This window comes from Heterodontus francisci, chromosome 16 (assembly GCF_036365525.1).
Source record: "Heterodontus francisci isolate sHetFra1 chromosome 16, sHetFra1.hap1, whole genome shotgun sequence".
NCBI classification, from domain to species: Eukaryota; Metazoa; Chordata; class Chondrichthyes; order Heterodontiformes; family Heterodontidae; genus Heterodontus; species Heterodontus francisci.
This window is the reverse complement of record NC_090386.1, coordinates 23709145-23729890: the sequence shown is the minus strand read 5'-3', so window position 1 is coordinate 23729890 and position 20746 is coordinate 23709145.

The following is a 20746-nucleotide window of genomic DNA, read 5'->3' as shown; positions in this document are numbered from 1 at the left end:
ATGAACTGGACGGAAACAAAGATGACATCAGTGACTCTCTAGAGTCTGGTAGTGGTGCATGTGATATACCTGGAAATCATCTCTTCGATCTCCTTGGAAACACCTGGCCACCATAACGAGTTTCTCACTCTTGCTCTACATTTGGTGATTCCAAAGTGCCCTTGGTGCAGTTTCTCTAAGATGTCTAACCTTAAAGCCCTTGGGATACTAACCTTTCATCATAGACGAGTAAGTCATCCACAATAGTAAGATGGCTTCTTTGTTCGAGACATTTTTTTTAAACCGCTTTATTAGGCATATATACTGATCAAACTTCTAGGTAAAACTGTTTTGTTTGCAGACTTCGTCTTCTTTCTGTAGGTTTCTAATTTGGCGTAATCTTTGAGCAGTTGCTGGCAAATCTTCAGTTCTCGTTAAAGCAAAGACTTCCACTTGCTCCAGGAATGAGACACCTCCCACTTCAGGTATAGCAGTTGATGCTCTTGATAATACATCAGCTGTTACCTGCTCTTTCCCTGGGTCATGTTCAGGTGTTGTGTCATATCTCATTAGTAGTAGTCAAAATCTCTGTATCTTTGGGGGTAATTTTACTAACTCCTTTGAATTAAGCAATGCCACTAGTGGTTTGTGGTCAGTTTCGATCTTGACCTTGAGGCCCAGTACATAGTCCAAAAATTTCTGCATCCCCATCTTGCAGCCAATGCTTCCTCCTCAATTGCTGCATACCTTTGTTCTGTTTCTGTCAACAAACGAGAGGCAAGTACACAGGCCTTTGTCGTCCATCTTTTTGAACCTGAAACAAGACTGCACCTAATCCTGTTGCCGATGCGTCTGCTGCAATAATGGTCATTAGTTTTGGATCATAGTGTGCTAATACTTCTGATGAAGTTAATATTTCCTTGATCTTCTCAAAAGAATTTTTTTGGCAGTCTCCGCAGCACCAGGCATTGTTACTCTTTCGCAGTTGTCATAAAGTCTCGTTAATAGTGGCTAGATTTGGTAGGAATTTCCCTACCTGGTTAACCATACTCATGAATCATTGTAAATCTGTTATGTTCTTTGACTCTGGGAAATCCTTTATTGCCTCCGTCTTTTGTGGATCTATCTTGATGCCGGATTCATCAATTATGTGGCCAAGGAACCTCACTGTTGACTGTGAAAATGCACACTTCTCATTTAATGTGAGGCCAGCCTCTTGTAATGTGTTTAATACAGCTCTTAACCTCGAGTCGTCTTCTTCTTGGTTTGCTCCATGAATCGGAACATCATCCATGTGGCAGATGATACCCTTCCAGGATTCTTGACATCATCCACTGGAATATCTCTGGTGCTGGCGCAATACCAAATGGCAATCCGTTGAAACAGAATCTTCCGAAGGGCGTAATAAAAGTAGTTAACAATTTGGACTCTTCATCTAAAGGCAATTGCCAAAATTGGTTATTTGCATCTAATTTAGTGAATATGGAGCTTTTTCCCAATTTGGCAAGGCTGTCGTTGACTAGCACCATAGGGTGAATCGTTTTCTACAGCTTTATTGAGTCGAGTAAGGTCCACACAAATCCTAATAGACCCATTTGGTTTCCTTACTGGAACCATCACAGAGCACCACCTAGTGGGTTTAGTTACTGGGGAAATAACTCCATGGTTTAGCATGACATTGATTTCCTTCTTTACCTCTTCCAGGAGTGGATTTGGGACCTTTCTCAGTGTGAACAAACATACCGGTTCTGCTTCTTTGTTGAGAGTAATGTTTTTAATTTTCCCAATCCTTCGAATAATTTGGGGAATTCAACTCTAAAATTGCTGAGCTGTTTCTCTTGTCCCTTGATCTCTTCCAACCTGCATAACAGCAGTAAGGCTGAACAAACTTTCTTACTGAGTAGTAAACAGGCTTGGTTCTTTATAACGTATAGGGTTTCCAGAATTGCACTATTCCTGTGTGTTAAGGTTGTATTCCTCCCGGCCTGTGTAATTTCTTGTTGGTTTTCCTAAGCCTTTCCTTCCCCAGCCATGGTGTTTCGTTGGATAGGACAGAAACTGCTGCTCCTGTATCTAACTTGAAGTTGGTTTTATTTTTCCCGACTAATATTTCTGCTTCCCAGCAATCTTTGTTTTTCTCTTGCACTTCTCCAAGGAAGGGAGTATTCATTATTTGTTATTCTTTTATTTCATCTATTTTTTTGCAACTCGGCAGCATTTGTTTCTTGCTGCGACAGACCTACTGAAAGTGCCCCCTTTTCTTGCACCAGAAACATTCAGCATCTCGGACTGGGCAATTTTCTCACTGGTGCTGCTCCTGGCCATACCTACTGCAATTCAGTGTTGCTGCCTGTAGATGTCTTTCCTGCCTCTGAGGTTTTCTGGGGCCATTATTCTCTGTCTTCTCCACAAACTCAACTGATTCTAGGGATTTTGAGGTTGGACTCCCCCAATCCGCCCTAACTAGTAGTTGATTAAATTTTTGGACCTCTGTCTGCCTGGTTAACAGAATGATTTTTTGCAAAGTCAAATCCTCTTTCAACTGAAGCTGGTCTGACAGCGCTTCGTCTATGACCCTGACTACTATTGTGTCCCGAATCAGTTTTCCTCGCAAGCTCCGTAGTCGCAGTCCTCTGCTATTTTATATAGATCATTGATGCATGAATCGATATTTTCACCATCCTTTTGGGTGCATTTGTTGAATTTTGCCCTTTCTATGATAACATTCTTTCTGATCTTAAAGTATCCCTCCAAAGCTTTTATTACTTCGCCATATGGGCTTTCCTTTTCATCGATCCCAGGGTAGTTAAAATGCCGCCCGCACTGTCTTTCATGGCGTAAAGTCAAACACTGACCCGTTCTCTGTCTGATCGTGCTGCTCGACCTGGTGCAGAATGGTACCTGTTGAATCTTCGGACCCATCTTGGCCACACCTTGGCTTGGTTGGGCCTTGTCGCTCACTCGAAGCTCTCCGGTAACAGTATCAACCTTTCCATGCTTTCGATATCTTCTGTCTTTACCCTATAAAAGTCATTTTTATCAGTGCCACTATATACTATACTGGTCAGTGTGCCGTTAATATTAAATGAGACTAGCAGACTTTGGGTTGAAGTAGCATGAGTTTATTTCCAGGGTTCTTATCTCTAAGGCATCTACACTGAGCAACACAAGGTTCAGACTCATGACATCGCAGAATGCTTAAGGTATGTAATCTACCCAGCAACACCTTATATACACTGTACTACATGCGGGGATGGGTGGGGGGCCCTCCTAGATGGCACTTCATGGCCCATAGACCCCGGTGGCAATGGCCACCCCGCACCCAAGGCACCACTGCTGAAACAACCCTCCCTGCACCCCACCAACAACTCACTCATCTTCGAGGGCGCCTTGGCATTGAGGCACCCTCCCCTTCATGCTACTAGTGGTGGCGCTACAGAGGCTGCTAAGTTGCCGGCCCTCTGATTGGGATGTAAGCTCCAGGAGCCACCCCGCCATCCTCAATTAGACAACTTGCCTGGCAGCAGCTTGTTAATTAGCCACCACTGGCAAAATACTGCCCCGGGTTCCAGCCACCTGCCGGTGTAGGGACAGCTCCCACTTTTGGATCTGGCAGTAGGACTTGAACCTCTTTGGGAAAATTCAGCCCAAGCAGTCTGTAGTTCAGAGGGAAATATGACAATGGGATTGATTATCTATATGGTACAAAGACGAGGCAGACAGAAAACACCATCAGTGAATCCAAGAACAAGACGAAAAGCTCCTCAACAAAGTGACCCAAAAATGTGTCACTGGGAACTTCCTTGAGGATCTTCTGATGGAATATTGGAAAAACAGAATAATCAAGGCTTCCAACGAAGTTATAGTGGCCGATGGGCAGGACCCTCTGGAAATTCCCAACGAATAGGCCTTATCCACCGAATTATCGCCGAGCAAACAGGCCATATTTCTTCTTCTTAACTACCAGGTAATGCTTTACATGTGTTGTGCTATTGTCCTCCTTCCTTATTTGTGTGTGGTTGTTAGCAGTTGTCTTATCTTGTTTATACTTCCTCAGGACCCAGCGCTGTCCAATCCCAGCCTGATACCTGTGGTCCCAAAGTTCCTGGGCTGAAGAGGCTGGAAGGCCTGTTGTCTGCCTATGGGGGAGGGAGGGTGGAATTTGGAGCATGGTCCATTTACTCTGAGATTGTCCAAACCCCCTTGGTAGGAGATTGTGGGTGGATGATCTGTCTGCCATCTCTAAGTCCAGGGGAATGTTGGGGGAGTTACTACACAAAATAAGAGTGCATGGTGTAGGGGGTAACACATTAGCACAGATAGATTGGTTAGCTAACAGACAGCAGAGAGTAAGGATAACTGGGGCATTTTGGGGCATTCTTGAGTTGGCAAGCTGTAACTAGTAGAGTGCTAGAGGGATCAGTGCTGGGGCGTCAAATATTTACAATCTATATTAATGACTTGGATGAAGGGACCAAATGTACAGTTGCTACATTTGCTGATGACACAAAGATAGGTAGAAGAGTAAGTTGTGAGGAGGACCGAAGGAGTCTGCAAAGGGATATAGATAGGTTAAATGAGTGGGCAAAAATTTGGCAGATGGAGTAGAATGTGGGAAAATGTGAACTTGTTCACTTTGGCAAAAAGAATAGAAAAGGAGTATTTAATTTAAATGGAGAGAGAGTGCTGAAGTCTGTAGTACAGAGGGATCTGGGTGTCCCGGTACATAATTCACAAAAAGTTAGTATGCAGGTACTGCAAGTGATTAGGAAGGCAAATGCAATGTTGTCATTTAATGCGAGGGGAATGGAATATAAAAGTAGACATGTCTTGCTACAGTTCTACAGGGCATTGGTGAGACCATATCTGGAGTACTGTATACAGTTTTGGTCTCCTTACTTCAGAAAGGAGATAATTGCATTAGAAGCAGTTCACAGAAGGTTCACTCGACTGATTCCTGGGATGAAAGGGTTATCTTATGAGGAAAGATTGGACAGCTTGGGCCTGTAGCCATTGGAATTTTGAAGAATGAGAGATGATCTTATTGAAACATATAAGATTTTGAAGGGACTTTACAGGGTGGATGCTGAGAGGATGATTCTCCTTATGGGAAAGACTAGAACTCGGGGACACAGATTAAAAATTAGGGGTCTCCCGTTTAAAATGGAGATGAGGAGAATTTTTTTCTTCCAGAGGGTGGAACTCACTTCCTTAGAGAGCATTGGAGGCAGGGTCATTGAATATTTTTAAGGCTGAGTTAGATAGATTCTTGATAGACAAGGGAGTCAAGTGTTATGGGGGTCAGATAGGAAAGTGGAGTTAAGGCCACAATCAGATCAGCCATAATCTTATCAAATTTAGGGCAGGCTTGAGGGACCGAATGGTCTACTTCTTCTCCTAATTTGTATGTTCGTATATAAAAGCAAAATACTGCAGATGCTGGAAATCTGAAATAAAAACAAGAAATGCTGGAAATACTCAGCAGGTCTGGCAGAATCTGTGGAGAGAGAAGCAGAGTTAACGTGTCAAGTCAGTGACCCTTCTTCAGAACCCTTCAGAAGAAGGATCACTGACCTGAAACATTAACTCTGCTTCTCTCTCCACAGATGCTGCCAGACCTGCTGAGCATTTCCAGCATTTCTTGTTTTTATTTGTATGTCCGTATGTTTGCTCATATGAGTTCCAATCTTCCCTCAGGGAATTCTGCTTTTGAGAGGAGGTTCTGCTCTACCTGAACAGGTCTCTCCTGCACCCCCCACAGATTCCAATCTAGTTCCTGCTACTCTTGAAATTCTGTCGTCTATTTCCTTCTTCCTGCCTTCTCACTGCACCATCTCCTACTCCAACTCATACTTTCCAATATCCCATAACTGTGGATCTCAGTCCTTCCTTCTTCCTATATTCTCCTTCATTGGCTTTTATAACCCAAGCTTATCACCTTATCATTACATCATATCTGTGTCTTCACTCTTTTCAACCTTGGGCCTTGGCTTGGTCATTTAGAAACCTCAATACAGCTTCTCGCTCCCCTGCCTTTTTGATGATATGTTATCCCATTCTAACTGGGATATGGGGTCCATAATTTTTAGGGGTTGTAACATTAAGGAACCTGGGAAAAAAACAATATCTCTAGCGAAACTGTTGACCACCAACTGTCACTTCATACACTGCCATCACTGTCTAATGTATATACTTCAGCAACTTGCCTCATCAAATGATGGCTAGCTGTCGGATTGGCATTTTGTGAAGGAGGGACAGGGATCTTGGGAGACAGCTCCCAGGAAGATGATTTTTAAAAATTATTTTATGGGATGTGAGCATCACTAGCAAGGCCAGCATATGTTGTATGTTGCCCATCCCTCATTGCCTTTGAGAAGATGGTGATGAGCTGCCTTCTTGAACCGCAGCAGTCCATGTGGTGTAGGTACACCCACAGTGCTGTTAAAAAGGGAGTTCCCGGAAATTGACCCAGCAACAGTGAAGGAACAGCAATATATTTCCAAGTCAGGCTTGGAGGGGAACTTGCAGATGGTGGTGTTCCCATGAGTCTGCTGCCCTTGCCCTTCTAGGTGGTAGAGGTCGCAGGTTTGGCAGGTGCTGTCGAAGGAGATTTGGATTCTTGTAGATGGTACACACTGCTGCCACTGTGTTCCGTGGTGGAGGGAGTGAATGTTTAAGGTGGTGGATGAGGCGCCAATCATGCGGGCTGCTTTGTCCTGGATAATGTTCAGCTTTTTGAGTGTTGTTGGAACTACACTCATTCAGCCATTAGGGTGTATTCCATCCTGACTTATGCCTTATAGATGGTGAACAGGCTTTGGGGAGTCAGGAGGTGAGTTACTCACAGCAGAATTTCCAACCTCTAACCTGTTCTTGTAGCCACAATATTTATATGGCTGGTCCAGTTAAGTTTCTGGTCAATGGTAATCCCCAGGATGTTGATGGTGGGGTTTCAGCGATGGTAATGCCATTGAATGTCAAGGGGAGATGTTTAGATTCTCTCTTGTTGGAGATGGTCATTGCCTGGCACTTGTGTGGCACAAATGTTACTTGTCACTTATCAGCTAAATGTTGTCCAGGTCTTGCTGCATGTGAACATAGACTGCTTCAGTATCTGAAGAGTTGTGAAGGGTACTGAACACTCTGCAATCATCAGCGAACATCCCCACTTCTGACCTTATGTTGGAGGAAGGGTCATTGATGAAGCAGCTGAAGGTGGTTGGGCCTGAGCACACTATCCTGAGGCATGCCTGCCAATCATGGCGCTTGGATTTTTAGCCTCCAGCATCCACTATGTGATAGGTATGACTCCAACCTGATTCCCATTGATGTCAATTTTACTAGGGCTCTTTGACACCACACTGATCAAATTTTGCCTTGATCTCAAGGGCAGTAACTCTCAGCTTACCTCTGGGGTTGAGCTCTTTTGTCCATGTTTGAACCATGTGTATGAAACTTCCCTGGCTGAGATGCCATAGGAACGTTTTAGAATGATGCATTTCTTCTGATAGAAACATGATAGAAATGGTTTAAGTGATAAGATTTCTTGCAATGCTTCTTCTGTCATAATGTTGTAGAGGATGGTCAATGTGAACTTTGTTCCCTGGGAGGGTGCAGCAGGCCATTTGCGTCACATCCACTGGTTTGGACTAATTGAGAGTAAGGGACGGGTTTCTCTGCCAAACAAGGCTATGCTATGCCATCATACTTGACGTGGCATCACTCATTCGAAGGATCAAACTATTATGAAACTTACCCACTTTTGCTGTCATCTTCACAACTTCAATCTACCTCAGCCAGTGGCCAAGTTCAGATAATGCATTCATAGAAGAAGGGACCAGTCATATGGAAGGTTCCTATTCATATTGCTCCACAGCTTGAGAAAGCAACAATGTTGATCATACCCTTCTGACGGGCAATTAGAATGGAACAACATATCATTGAGTGGTGGTGGTGGTGGGAGGGGTGGTGGGCTGGTGGTGGGGGGGGGGGTGGTGGGTGCATGGTGGGTGGGAAGGAGAAACTGTATTGTGGATTCTAACTGACTAAGCCAAGGCCCATACCATAAGAAACCACCAAGGTTGAAAAGAGTGAAGACACAGACATAAAGTAATGATAAGGTGAGACTAAGTATGGGCTTGAAAAGCCACTGCAGAAGAATGTAGGAGGAAGGAAAGACTGAGGTCCACAGTTAGGAACAGGAGAAGATCATTTAGCCCCTTCAGCCTGTTTTCCATGCTAGTCAATGAGATCATGACTGATCTGTGACTTTACTCCATATACCTGCCTCTACCCCATATCCCTTAATGCCTTCACATAATAAAAATCTATCAATCTTCGATTTACAATTAACAGATGATCCAGCATCAATTCCCATTTGGAGAATAAAGTTCCAAACTTCTACCACCTTTGTGTATGTGTAGAAGTTTAGTTTAGAGATACAGCACTGAAACAGGCCCTTCGGCCCACCGAGTCTGTGCCGACCATCAACCACCCATTTATACTAATCCTACACTAATTCCATATTCCTACCACATCCCCACCTATATTTTCCCTACCACCTACCTATACTAGGAGTAATTTCTAATGGCCAATTTACCTATCAACCTGCAAGTCTTTGGCATGTGGGAGGAAACCGGAGCACCCGGAGGAAACCCACGCAGACACAGGGAGAACTTGCAAACTCCACACAGGCAGTACCCGGAATTGAACCCGGGTCGCTGGAGCTGTGAGGCTGCAGTGCCAACCACTGCGCCACTGTGCCGCCTAATTTCTAATTTCACTCCTGAAAGGTCCGGCTCTACTTTTTAGATTATGTTCCCTCGTCATAGACTCCCAACCAGCAGAAATAGTTTCTCTCCACCTATTCTATCAGTACCCCATAATATCTTGAAAACTTCAATCAAACCACCCCTTAACCTTTTAGATTTCAGGAACCCCAATCCAAGTTTGTGTAATCTCTCCTCATAATTTAACCCTTGGAGTCCAAGTATTTTTCTTGCACATTTACTCTGCATTCCCTCCAAGGCCAATGTATCTTTCCTAAGGTGTGTTACCCAGAACTGCTAACAGTCTCTTTTCAGGGACTTCATCAAATGCCTTCTGGAAGTCCATAAAAATAACATCCTTATCCATTACTTTAGTCATCTTTTCAAAAAATTCAATCAGGTGTGTCACGCATGACCTACATTTTGCAAATCCATGGTGACTCTCTCTGATCATCTGAAAAATTTTAAGGTGTTCAATCACCCTATCCTTAATTCTAGATGAGTAATTTCCCGACAACAGATGTCAGGCTAACTGGTCTGTAATTCCCTGGTTTTCCTCTTTCACCTTTCTTAAATAGCGGCGTGGCATGCACAATTTGCCAATCTAAAGGAACAGTTCCAGAATCAAGAACTTTGGAAGATTATAGTTAGGGCATCTGCAATGTTCTCACCTACTTCTTTGAAAGTCCAGGGGTGGAAACCATCTGGTCCTAGGGATTTGTCACACTTTAGTGCCAGTATTTTCTTCATTACTGTCAGTTTGCTTTTGCTAATTTGCTGAGTTTGTGTCCCTGATTCAAAATTAGTTCCCTTCGGATGACTATCATGCTGACCACTTCTGCTACTATAAATACTGATGCAAAGTAATTATTAAATGTACCCACAATTCCCTTGTTTTCATTGACAATATCACCATTACCAGTTTTCATGGGGCCCACATTGTTCCTGACCACCCTCTTTTTCCTAATATTATTGTAAAAAATTTTGTGTTGATTTTGATATCCCTTGCAAGTTTCTTTTGATACTCCCTTTTTGTAGCTCTTACTATCTGATTTGGCACCCTTTGCTATTCTTTGTATCTTTCCCATTCACCAGGATCTGTGCTATTTTTTGCATTTTTGTACACTTTTCCATTTAGTTTTATGTTGTCTCTTACCTCTTCAGTCATCCATACCTGTTTTTTTGGCAAGTAGAGCTCTTGCCCCTTCGGGGTATAAACTGGTTGTATATCACGTTAAATTCTTTTTTGAACACCTCCCATTGATCTGTTTTTGCCCAGTTTACTGTGAACAGCCTCTGTCTCATCATATGAAAGCCAACCTTACTGATACCTAGAATCTTAGTAACTGTTTCGCATTTCTCCCTTTCAAACACAGCATTGCACTCAGTCATATATATAATATATATATATGGAACTTCTAAAGGACATGGACAAGTTGGTGGAATGGGTGGACAAGTGGCAGATAAAAGTCAATGCGGAGAAGTGATTCATTATTTATTTATTTTTATTTAGAGATACAGCACTGAAACAGGCCCTTCGGCCCACCAAGTCAGTGCCGACCAAGAACCACCCATTTACACTAACCCTACAGTAATCCCATATTCCCTACCACCTACCTATGCTAGGGGCAATTTACAATGGCCAATTTACCTATCACCTGCAAGTCTTTGGCAGTGGGAGGAAACCGGAGCACCCGGTGAAAACCCACGCGGTCACAGGGAGAACTTGCAAACTCCGCACAGGCAGTACCCAGAATTGAACCCAGGTCTCTGGAGCTGTGAGGCTGCAGTGCTAACCACTGCGCCACTGTGCTGCCCTTTTGGTAGGAAGAGCATGGAACGACAATATAAAATAAAGGGTACATCTGTAAAAGGGGTGCAGGAGCAGAGGGAGCTGGGTGTATATGTGCATAAGTCATTGAAGGTGGCAGGACAGGTTGGGAGCGCGGTTAATAAAGCATACAGTATCCTGGGCTTTATTAAAAGGGACATAGAGTACAAAAGCAAGGAGGGTTATGTTAAACTTGCATAAAACACTGGTTTGGCCTGAACTGGAGTATTGTATCCAGTTCTGGGTGCCACATTTAAAGAAAGATGTGAAGGCATTGGAGAGAGTATAGAAAAGATTCACGAGAAAGATTCCTGGGATGCAGAACTTCATTTACTAAGATATATTGGAGAAGTTGGGGCTGTTTTCCTTGGAGAAGAAAAGGTTGAGATGAGATTTGATAGAGGTATTCAAAATCGTGAGGAGCCTGGGCAGAGTAGACAGAGAGAAACTGTTCCCACTCATGAAAGGACCAAGAACAAGAGGACACAGATTTAAGATAATTGGCAAAAGAAGCAAAAGCGACATGAGGAAAAACTTTTTCACACAGCGAGTGGTTAGGATCTGCAATGCACTGCCTGAGAGTGTGGTGGAGGCAGGTTCAATCGAGGCCTTCAAGAGGGAATTAGATAGTTGCCTGAAAAGGAAGAATGTACAAGGTTATGGGGATGAGGCGGGGGAATGGCACTAAGTGAATTGCTCACTCGGAGAGTTGGAGCAGACATGATGGGCCGAATGGCCTCCTTCTGAGCTGTAACAATTCTGTGATTCTATGATATTATATTCGCTATAAAATAAATGTTCATTAGCTGTTAGCTAAATCTGGCTCATTACTCATTACTAAATCTAATATGACCTGACCCTTTGTTGGTGCTAGGACATTTTGTTGCAGAAAAGTATCCTGAAGACACTCAAGAAATTCACTCCCTTTCTGACATGTGTTAGCCTGCTTATACCAATCTATATGAAAGTTAAAATCCCCTATTAAAACCACTCTGCCTTTACTAAATGCTTGTCTAATCTCTGCATTTAGGCAACTTACCACTTCACAGCTGCTACCAGGGAGCCTATATACAACTCTCATTAGTCTTACGTCCTTTCCTATTTCTGAGCTCGACCCATATAGTCTTCACTGCCTGCTTACCTCTCATTATATTGTCTCTTAATAATTGAAGTGATTTCAGCCTTATTCATTGAGGCTGTTCCTCCCTCTATCATTGTCCCTATCTTTTCTGTAGATCTTATAACCTGGAAAATGTAGTTCCAAGTCCTGACCATCTTGCAGCCATGTCTCTGTAATGACTATCATGTCATACTCTCCAAGTTGAATTTGCACCTGCAATTCATTCAATTTGTCCCTTATACTCCATACATTTATATAAAGAATGTTTATTTGGGCTACCCACCTAACCTCTCTTTCTGCTCTAATGTTTTACTCGCACACTTCTTATTTCTCTCTCCTGGTTTAATCTGGTTCACTAATGTCCTTTAAGGAAGGAAATCTACCATCCTTACCTGGTCTGGCCTACATGTGACTCCAGTCTCACAATAATGTGGTTGACTCTTAACTGCCCTCTGAAATGGCCTAGCAAGCCACTCAGTTGTCAAGAGCAATTAGGAATGGACAACTAATGCTGGCCTTGCCAGCGATGCCCACATCCCATGAAAGAATAAAAAAAATTACATCTTTTAGTTTTCCCTTCATCTGTGATGCTAAAGCACAATTTGTGACTGATGCTCTATTCTCTTCCCTTTTGTTTGTTTTGAACTATTATCTTTTTGACCTTTTCCACCTGAATCCTCCCCCACCCTCACCCATTTACCAGTTTAAAACCCTTGTGGCCACCCTATTTATCCTTTCTGGTAGGACACTGATCCCAGCCCAGTTCAGGTGAAGCCCATCCCAATGGTATGGTTTCTTCCTATCCTAATACTGGTGCCAGTATCCCATGAAATGGATCCCCACTTTCCACACCTTCAGCCATGTGTTCACCTCCCTAAACTGCTTATCCCAACACCACTTTGCATGTGGCTCAGGTAACAATCCAGAGATTATAACCCTTGAGGTCCTGTTCTTTAATTGAACTCCTAGTTTCAAACAGGATCTCTTGTCTACTCTTCCCTATGTTGTTGGTCCCAACATGAATCACAAAAACTGGAACCCCCCCTTACATCCTTTCAAGCCTATTTGAGATGTCCCTCACCCTGGTGCCAGGTTGGTAACAGATCATCTGGGACTCTCAATCCTGCTTTCAAAGAATATTCTCTGTCTCCCTAATTGTCCCTTCAACCATTACATTAGGCTTCCTCTTCTCCTCCCCACTTTGGACAGCCTCCTGCTCCAAGGTACCATGGCCTGGATTCTGGCTGTCTTTCCGACTGTCTTTATCCTTATCCTCACAGGTAGCAATTACCTGTTGGCTAGGATCAGTTTCTGTGGTTCCTCATTCTCTATCTTACCTAGATTCCCCATATTCTGTAGACTACTGGTCACAACAATGCTGCTCTGATCTTGCACCTCTCTATGAGATGTGGCCAAAGTCTGGAGCAAACTGCCCAGAATACTGCTCCCCCTTCCTGATCTGTGTAGATCAATACTACATTGGTGAGCCCATTTAGAAAAGGAGCCGTCAGGGAACTGTTACTATGGGATGTCGGGAAAGAAGAGTTGGAGTATGAGATGGTGCAGTGAGCATGCAGGATGGAAGAAAGCAGAAGACTATGTGAAGATTAGTCAGACCATGAGTGGAATCTGTGGCAGGATAAAAGTTTACAACGGAGGCTGCTGGAGCCACAAACACAGAATAACTTGCTATGATCCACTGTCTGTCATTCTTCACCATCCCTATGTTTCATTTTATTAGTAGGGTGTCCATTTAAACCCTTTCCACAGCCTTCCATTGAGATGTTGACCAGATGTTGGACACCTGGAGATGCAATTGTTTTCTGTAATCTGATCAAATATATTGAGTGGCTTTAAACTCCAATTTAATGCAAACACAGTTGTTCCTTATTAAAAAATCACTTCCTCTCAATGGTGTGAACTAAAAGGATGCAAATTCTATGCGGTGCCAAAGCCTCCACGCATCAGTCGAGTACCCGCTCCGAGGCATCTTGTTTAGCGTGAATCTGACATACATGTCTCCACAGCCACACAATCAAAACAGCCTTCCAACAAAATGTTGAGCCGTGATTCATGACAAGCATGCTTGGCACAGGGTGTTAGACTCCACACTGTGTCTGCCTCACATCAGTTGATGTGTCTTCACCACTTGTCCTGGCCCACAAATATCTGATCGTAAACAGAAAAATTATTCTTGGAAAATATATTCTGTCTGAATTGTAATTAAACTTTCCCATCTGGGAGTTCCTAGTGGCTCCATTTGTAAATGGACTTGTCAATGTGGCACTAATGCACACAGACCAAGGAGGGCCCAGGATCAATCCCCAGTCTGTCGTGAGTTAGCTGATCTCAACTGACACACCACTCGGATCTCTAATTGGACTCAGTGCCCTTAGGCAAGGGAAGTGAAATAACAGCCCGCTTTCCTGCTCCTGATTACTATACAATGACTCTAACTTTCAAAGTGTCATTACCAGTTGAATACCAAATTAGGGGAGTTGTGTCTGTGTACATCCTGTGAAATCAGAATTGGATCAAATACTTGCCTATACCTAACCAAATGAGCAAGTTGATCTGTTAATTAAATTCCATTGTAGCTTCTCATTCTACTGCTAACAGCCTCTGTTTGACTATCTGAGAGGGCTGCTCCTCAAGTTCTGGCTGCACTTCAGTCCCAGGCTCCTGATCTTCAGCCACCTGGTGCAGAGGGGAGATGGCAGACGGAGGGACCTCCTCATGGGACTGCTCCTGGGCCAGGCCAAGGTGGCCATCAACAGGTCCAGACAGCAGGCTGTCGAGGGCGTCGTTCGGCCAGACTGTCTGCCGCTCTTTTGCAGCTACATCTGCGCCCGGGTGTCCCTGGAGAGGGAGCACGCAGTAACCACCGGTACACTTGAGGCCTTCTGTGACCAATGGGACCAGGGAGACAACAGTGCAGTATCACGCTCAGGAATGTTATTTTAATTTTGATTCAGTTTAATTTGACAAGTCTCTTTCAAAGTTTTTCTTTTATATTTAATTTTTATTTTGTTACCATACATTAATGGTGCTCCTTCAATACGGGCACTTAGTCCCTCCTTTTAAGTACATATGGGTTTTCAAAAAAGGAAAGGTAAACTGCTAACAAGGGCCACACATCCCTCAGTTTCTGGGAGACTGAGTGAGTTAGACGCCAGATCCCAGATTCACATCCTGCCTGGAATGATGGAATGAAAGTCTGCTTGAGCTGGAAGGGAAGTGAAGTGAGTTCAAGGCACCTGGAAACAATTCCTCTCTCCCAAACCCCCACGCTTCCCTCTCCCATTTGACATTATGAGCTGAATTTTATTATTCTGCCGCCAGGACTAGCGGCAGGTGTGCAAAATTGCGGTGGTCCCGCCTGTGACGTCTGTAGCCGCGCTGCCTCGATTACATGGAGGGCGGCCATTTAGTATAATGACGGCAGTCGCTCGCCCCCAATCGCGTGGCGGGGTGGTATTGGCGACGCTGTTCATGACGTCACCTGATGTTGGAGCAGCTGCTGGCACCATCTTTAAAAGACTGCCAGCCCCATATTTGCACTTGCCTGGATGGGTGCAGCTCCAACAATACTCAAAAAACTCGATACCATCCAGGACAAAGCAGCCCGCTTGATTGGCACCCCATCCACCATCTTCAACATTCACTCCCTCCACCACCGACGCACAGTGACAGCAGTGTGTACAATCTACAAAATGCACTGCAGCAACTCACCATGCCTTCTTCAACAGCACCTTCCAAACCTACAACCTCTACTACTTAGAAGGACAAAGGTAGCAGATGCATGGGAACACCACCACCTGCAAGTTCCCTTCCAAGCCACACACCATCCTGACTTGGAACTATATCACCGTTCCTTCACTGTCACAGGGTCAAAATCCTGGAACTCCCTTTCTAACAGCACTGTGGGTGCACCTACCCTACATGGACTACAGTGGTTCAAGAAGACAGCTCACCACCACTTTCTCAAGGGCAAATAGGGATGGGCAATAAATGCTAGCCTAGCCAGCAAAGCCCACATCCTGTGAAAGACTAAAAAAAATTGCTCATTCATCATCAGGTTCCTAAGGCTAAAAGTCTGTGCTCTGCAAAACAGAATTGTATCTGCAATCAAGCCCCCCCGGGCATCATTCTAACAATGGCAGATGTCTGATCAAGGGTGCCCCCACACTTCAGTGATGTCTCCCTGGAGATTCTCCTCCAGATTGCAAGGGAAAGGCATGAAGTTCTTTTCCCCAGTGATGACAAGACCAAGCAAGCCTGGGCGGAGATCACAGAGGAGGTCAGTAGCCATGGGGGTCAGCCATTGTAACTGGGTGCTGTGCAGGAAGAGGGTCAATGACTCCTACGCTCCACCAAGGTTAATTGCGCGGTCCCAGGTAGTTTGTTGTGATCTGCTTGCCCCGAGGCGTAATGCCACACAGTTGCCAGAACCATTCCAATGACACGAAGGTCATAGCAGAATGATGGCAGACTGCTGACATGTGAGGCCAGTCTCCCTCATTTTTAACTTAGTCCAATTGAGACCCATGACAGGTAGAGTCAATATGAGAGCATCCCTCAGGAGCTGATGAATTAGTATTTCCGTGATGTAGATACTTTTGGAACTTGACAATAGCTGCATTCTTGATCTTTCAGGAGAAGAGGGCCCACAACAGCAGGGAGGTGGCCAGGACTGATGGTGGGGTGCCCGACCTGCAGCCTCTGTCTCAGGCTGAAGAGGAAGTACTCGAGTTAGCAGGGAGCCAAGGAGCACGTGCCATATCCGACATCGAACTGCGGATCCCAGTTGAAGAGAATAATTATTGACAAACACTGAATTAATCGAAATTACATTTTATTGAGATACGCAATGTTGTCATCATTGGGAAATGCATACCCGAACACCTAAATGTCTGCTGTTTACATTGTATCTTGCAGAGCGCGCTCACTAATGATTTCAGACAATGATTGAAGGATGACAACCTCTGAGGATGAGGAACACTCAGAGGATGCATCGTCCCATGACTCTCCTGCACTTTCCACCAGCGCAGATACTCTCACCTCAGTGGATACCTAATCAGCATTACAAGCAGGGTCACAAGATCGTGAGAGCACAACACACACACCTGAGCAGCTGGCTGTGGCAGAGACAACCAAAGTATCTGGCAGTCGGAGGACTGTGGGTGGCCAGGCCCATGCTGAGCCCCAGGATGATGACGAGCCTCTGATGTCAACAGCACAGGGCATGCTGGAGTTGCATCCTGATCAACAGCCTGCCTCCAGTCCAGCTGCTAGTACTGAAGTAACACCACAAATGAGGACCCGTAAATGTATTAAAAAGACACCTTGACACACATGATTATTCACGGGCGAGACAGATATGACATGTTTACTTTAATTAAATGTGCTTTTCTGTCAATCAGCAGCATTTATTGTTTGAAAACCACATTCCACCATGGAGTGATTGTGACTCCTGCAATCCCATCCTAGTCTTGCAGCATTGTCAGTGTGACCACTGATATCATTAACATGCCAATGAGCATGATGTTTTATTGCACGAATGATGTCACATGGGTACTGGCTCAATTTGCTGCTGCCATTCATGCTGGAGAGACAGATAGTACAGAGGCGGAGGACTTGAGACTACATGCATGATGGTGAGTTTTTGTAGCAAGCATTTTTATTGCAATTCATGGATTGTGAAATGTGACATTATTAGTCTCTGCCTTGCCTCCCTTGCACGCTGCTCAGCATGTCTGACCTCCATCACTGTGCTCTGATCTTCCATGCCTGCTTGGCCTTGTGTGCCCTCTGTGTCCTCTTTGTCAGAGAATATCTCATGCTCTCGCATGTCTTCATCTTTCAAGGCCTCCCCCCTCTGTAGTGCTATGTTATGTAGAACGCAGCAGACCACAATGATGGTGCAACTCTCTCTGGGGCAGACTGAAGGGCTCCACAGATCTATCAAAGCAGCGGAACCCCATCTTCAGCATACCAATGGCCTGCTTGATGGTTGCTCGGGTGGAGCCATGGCAGGCGTCGTAATGTTCTTCCACATTATTGCTGGGTTCCTTACTGAGATTGGAAATTATGGTTACTTGTGGCAAACACTGTTTGATTCTGTGCTCTACCATACAATCAATTCCTGGGAACCATACCTTTTCTCTAAGGAGTTGTTTGGTTTTGACTATTCTCTGCTGTCCTTCATGTGCTATATCGACAACACATTCCCTCAATGAGTATGGAATGGCAATGCAGTTGTTGTGTAATAAGAGCTCAAATGTGGTTATAATGGTGAGCTCATTTCATACATTGTGAAGGCCTTGTAGTGTGTGAGCGATTTCGTTTGTAGATGAATGTTAATCACATCTTACCAGTTTCGTGATTCCATGGCCTTCATACATAATGGCAATGCCACATCTTATTTTGTTGCTGCTTTGATGTTGGCAGTTTTAATGACTAGAGCATCACATTTGTGCTTACCTAGTTAAGATATCATTTAGCAACCTTTTCCTCATGACTAGCAGGACCGACTGTCGGCAACGGATGCGAATAATGTTGCTCTATGGCAAGTGGGGCCGGGGGGGCGGGTGGCGTTTAGTGATCTGTTTGCCATTGCAGCGATGATGTGTTACCTGTCTTGTCTTTCTGTATGCGACAGCACCTAAGCCAACTGGGCTTCCATCCACACCCACGACTAGCTGGATGGTTTTCACGGGGTCAAAATAGGCATTTGTGCACTTGCTGATAAATATCGTTTGATCTTATGTACTGTCTGTTCATGTGATGTCGTCCAGTCCCAATTGGTGGTCTCTGTTGTCAGATCATGTAGAGGGACAGATAGCAGCGTCGCAAGGTCAGGAATGAAGTGGCGGCAGTATGTGACCAGTTCTAGCAGATTCTGGACTTCCTGCACTGAAGTGATTTTTGACTTTAACCCCTTATAGTGACTAAACCAAATCAGGAGTACATCCCCATGAATCTCCTTTAATCAAGTTCAAACCAGACAAATTCTCATAGACCCTTATTTGGGTCCAAAGAATTGCACTAGCTTTCCCTCAAAGAAAGAAAACTAACATAGAATATTACCATCTTTCAGATAGCCTATTTTTAATAATTATGGCTAAGTCATAAATATCCCAGATATTATAAGGGTCTGGGAACTCTCTTCAAAATGTATCTCTCCACTTAAAGAGACACAGAGAGGGGGTTCTTTGTAGTTGTATACAGAATGAGATGAGATGATTTATTAACTTTTATATATTTATTAAATAATTTAACATGTAATACACTTCTTAAGTGGATAAGTATATCACAATATCAAATATTACTAAAAGATATAACACATAATCTTATTTCTAACATAGAATCCAAAAGTTTAACCTTGCTAATGTTACTGCAAAAATATCTTAGAATATCCAGAATATCCATCACGATTTAAAGTAAACTTTTTACCTTAAATTCTCCTTAGTTGAGAAGCATTGTTTGAGGATTCAACACTTCTAATCATTGCTACAAAACCTTTCATGTTTCTACTGTTTCTGGTGCGTCATCTGACTTTTGGCATTTAGATGTGACCTTGCAGTGTGTGTTTTGCATCCTTTTAAAATCCATATCTTTAATTACCATTTCCACTTCATGTTTAACTGAAATTACTTTTCTGTTGAAGTTGTGAGCATTTATCTGGTCAAAATGTTTATAATTGTGATTACTTAACATCTCTTTAGCCCCTGTGAGTACATTCCATTTATTGTTTAATTATCTATAATTTCCCTTTTCATTGCACCACAAAGCAACCTCTGAAGCCGACCTGTCTGCACAAACCAATTAAGTTTATTGCTTACTGACAAGATATTTCAATGTGTGTGTTTATCTTCCAAGCCCCTGACAACAGAGACACAAATGGATTTCCCAACTTGTTTCTGGTTCATAACAGGGACCTTGACATTTTCTAACTCTACCTTCTTAAAGGGGAATGTCAGCGAGTTCTAAAAACTGACCATCCATTCCATCCCTAACTCTAAAAGGCACAATACACTAACTATGTCCAAATTCTACTTAATTAAGCCTGTTATACCTATATTCCATCACAGCACATTTGTAGGATCTGCAGCGTTTGCCATGGGTTCAACTTTCCGTGGATCTGGTGATACTCCTTCACCACTGAACACATGACAGAATTCAATTCTGCTTTCATTGAACAAGCACTTGTCTTTGTTCACGTGAGGTTACATTCTCTGAGACATTTTAAGCATGCAGGTAGGCATGCCTCGAATTCCTGTTCAGTGCGGCCATAGATGAGAATGTTGTCACTGATGCTCATCTTGCCTTCAAGTCCTTGAAGTGCAGACTGAATCAAGGGCTGGAATACCTCAGCCTTTGAGCTGACACCGAAGTTGAGCCTCTTGTATCGGAAAAGTCCAATGTGATTAGAGAATACAGTAAGATATCTCGATTCTTCTGCAAGCTTGATTTGATGGTAGCCTACGTTGAGGTCAAGTTTAGCAAAGTGTTTAGCACCATTCACTTTCTCTATGATGTCATCAATTGTCAGTGTCAAGTGCCTTTCTCGTTGTATGGCTTGGTTTGGTGATTGCATATCAATGCAGATTCTAATCTGGTTCTCGCTCTTGGGTTTGTTGATGACTTGTATAGGTGAGACCAAAGGGGCAAGCTCTTCCTCAACTTTCTCAATAATGTCAAGGTCAAGTAGGCATGAAGTTCCTTCTCTGTCTGTTTCCTGACATGAAATGGTATTCATCCTGTTAATGCACAACGAGGGGCACATTAGGATCGACATGCAGCTTTCAGTTTTTGATACCAGTGAAGCAATCAGCATACAGTTGGAGAATGTTTTTGTTATGTGAAGGATCGTGTAGGTGACTGAAATCAAGTGCAGATCTGTTGCTGTGTGGAAACTGATGAGCGAGTCACATTCTCCAGATATGACGTAGAATAGAGCATTTATTTTCGTGTCTTTGAATGAGACTGGCAATTCCAAACTTCCACAAATTTTCAGCGATTTGTCACTGTTATAAGGAACAATTT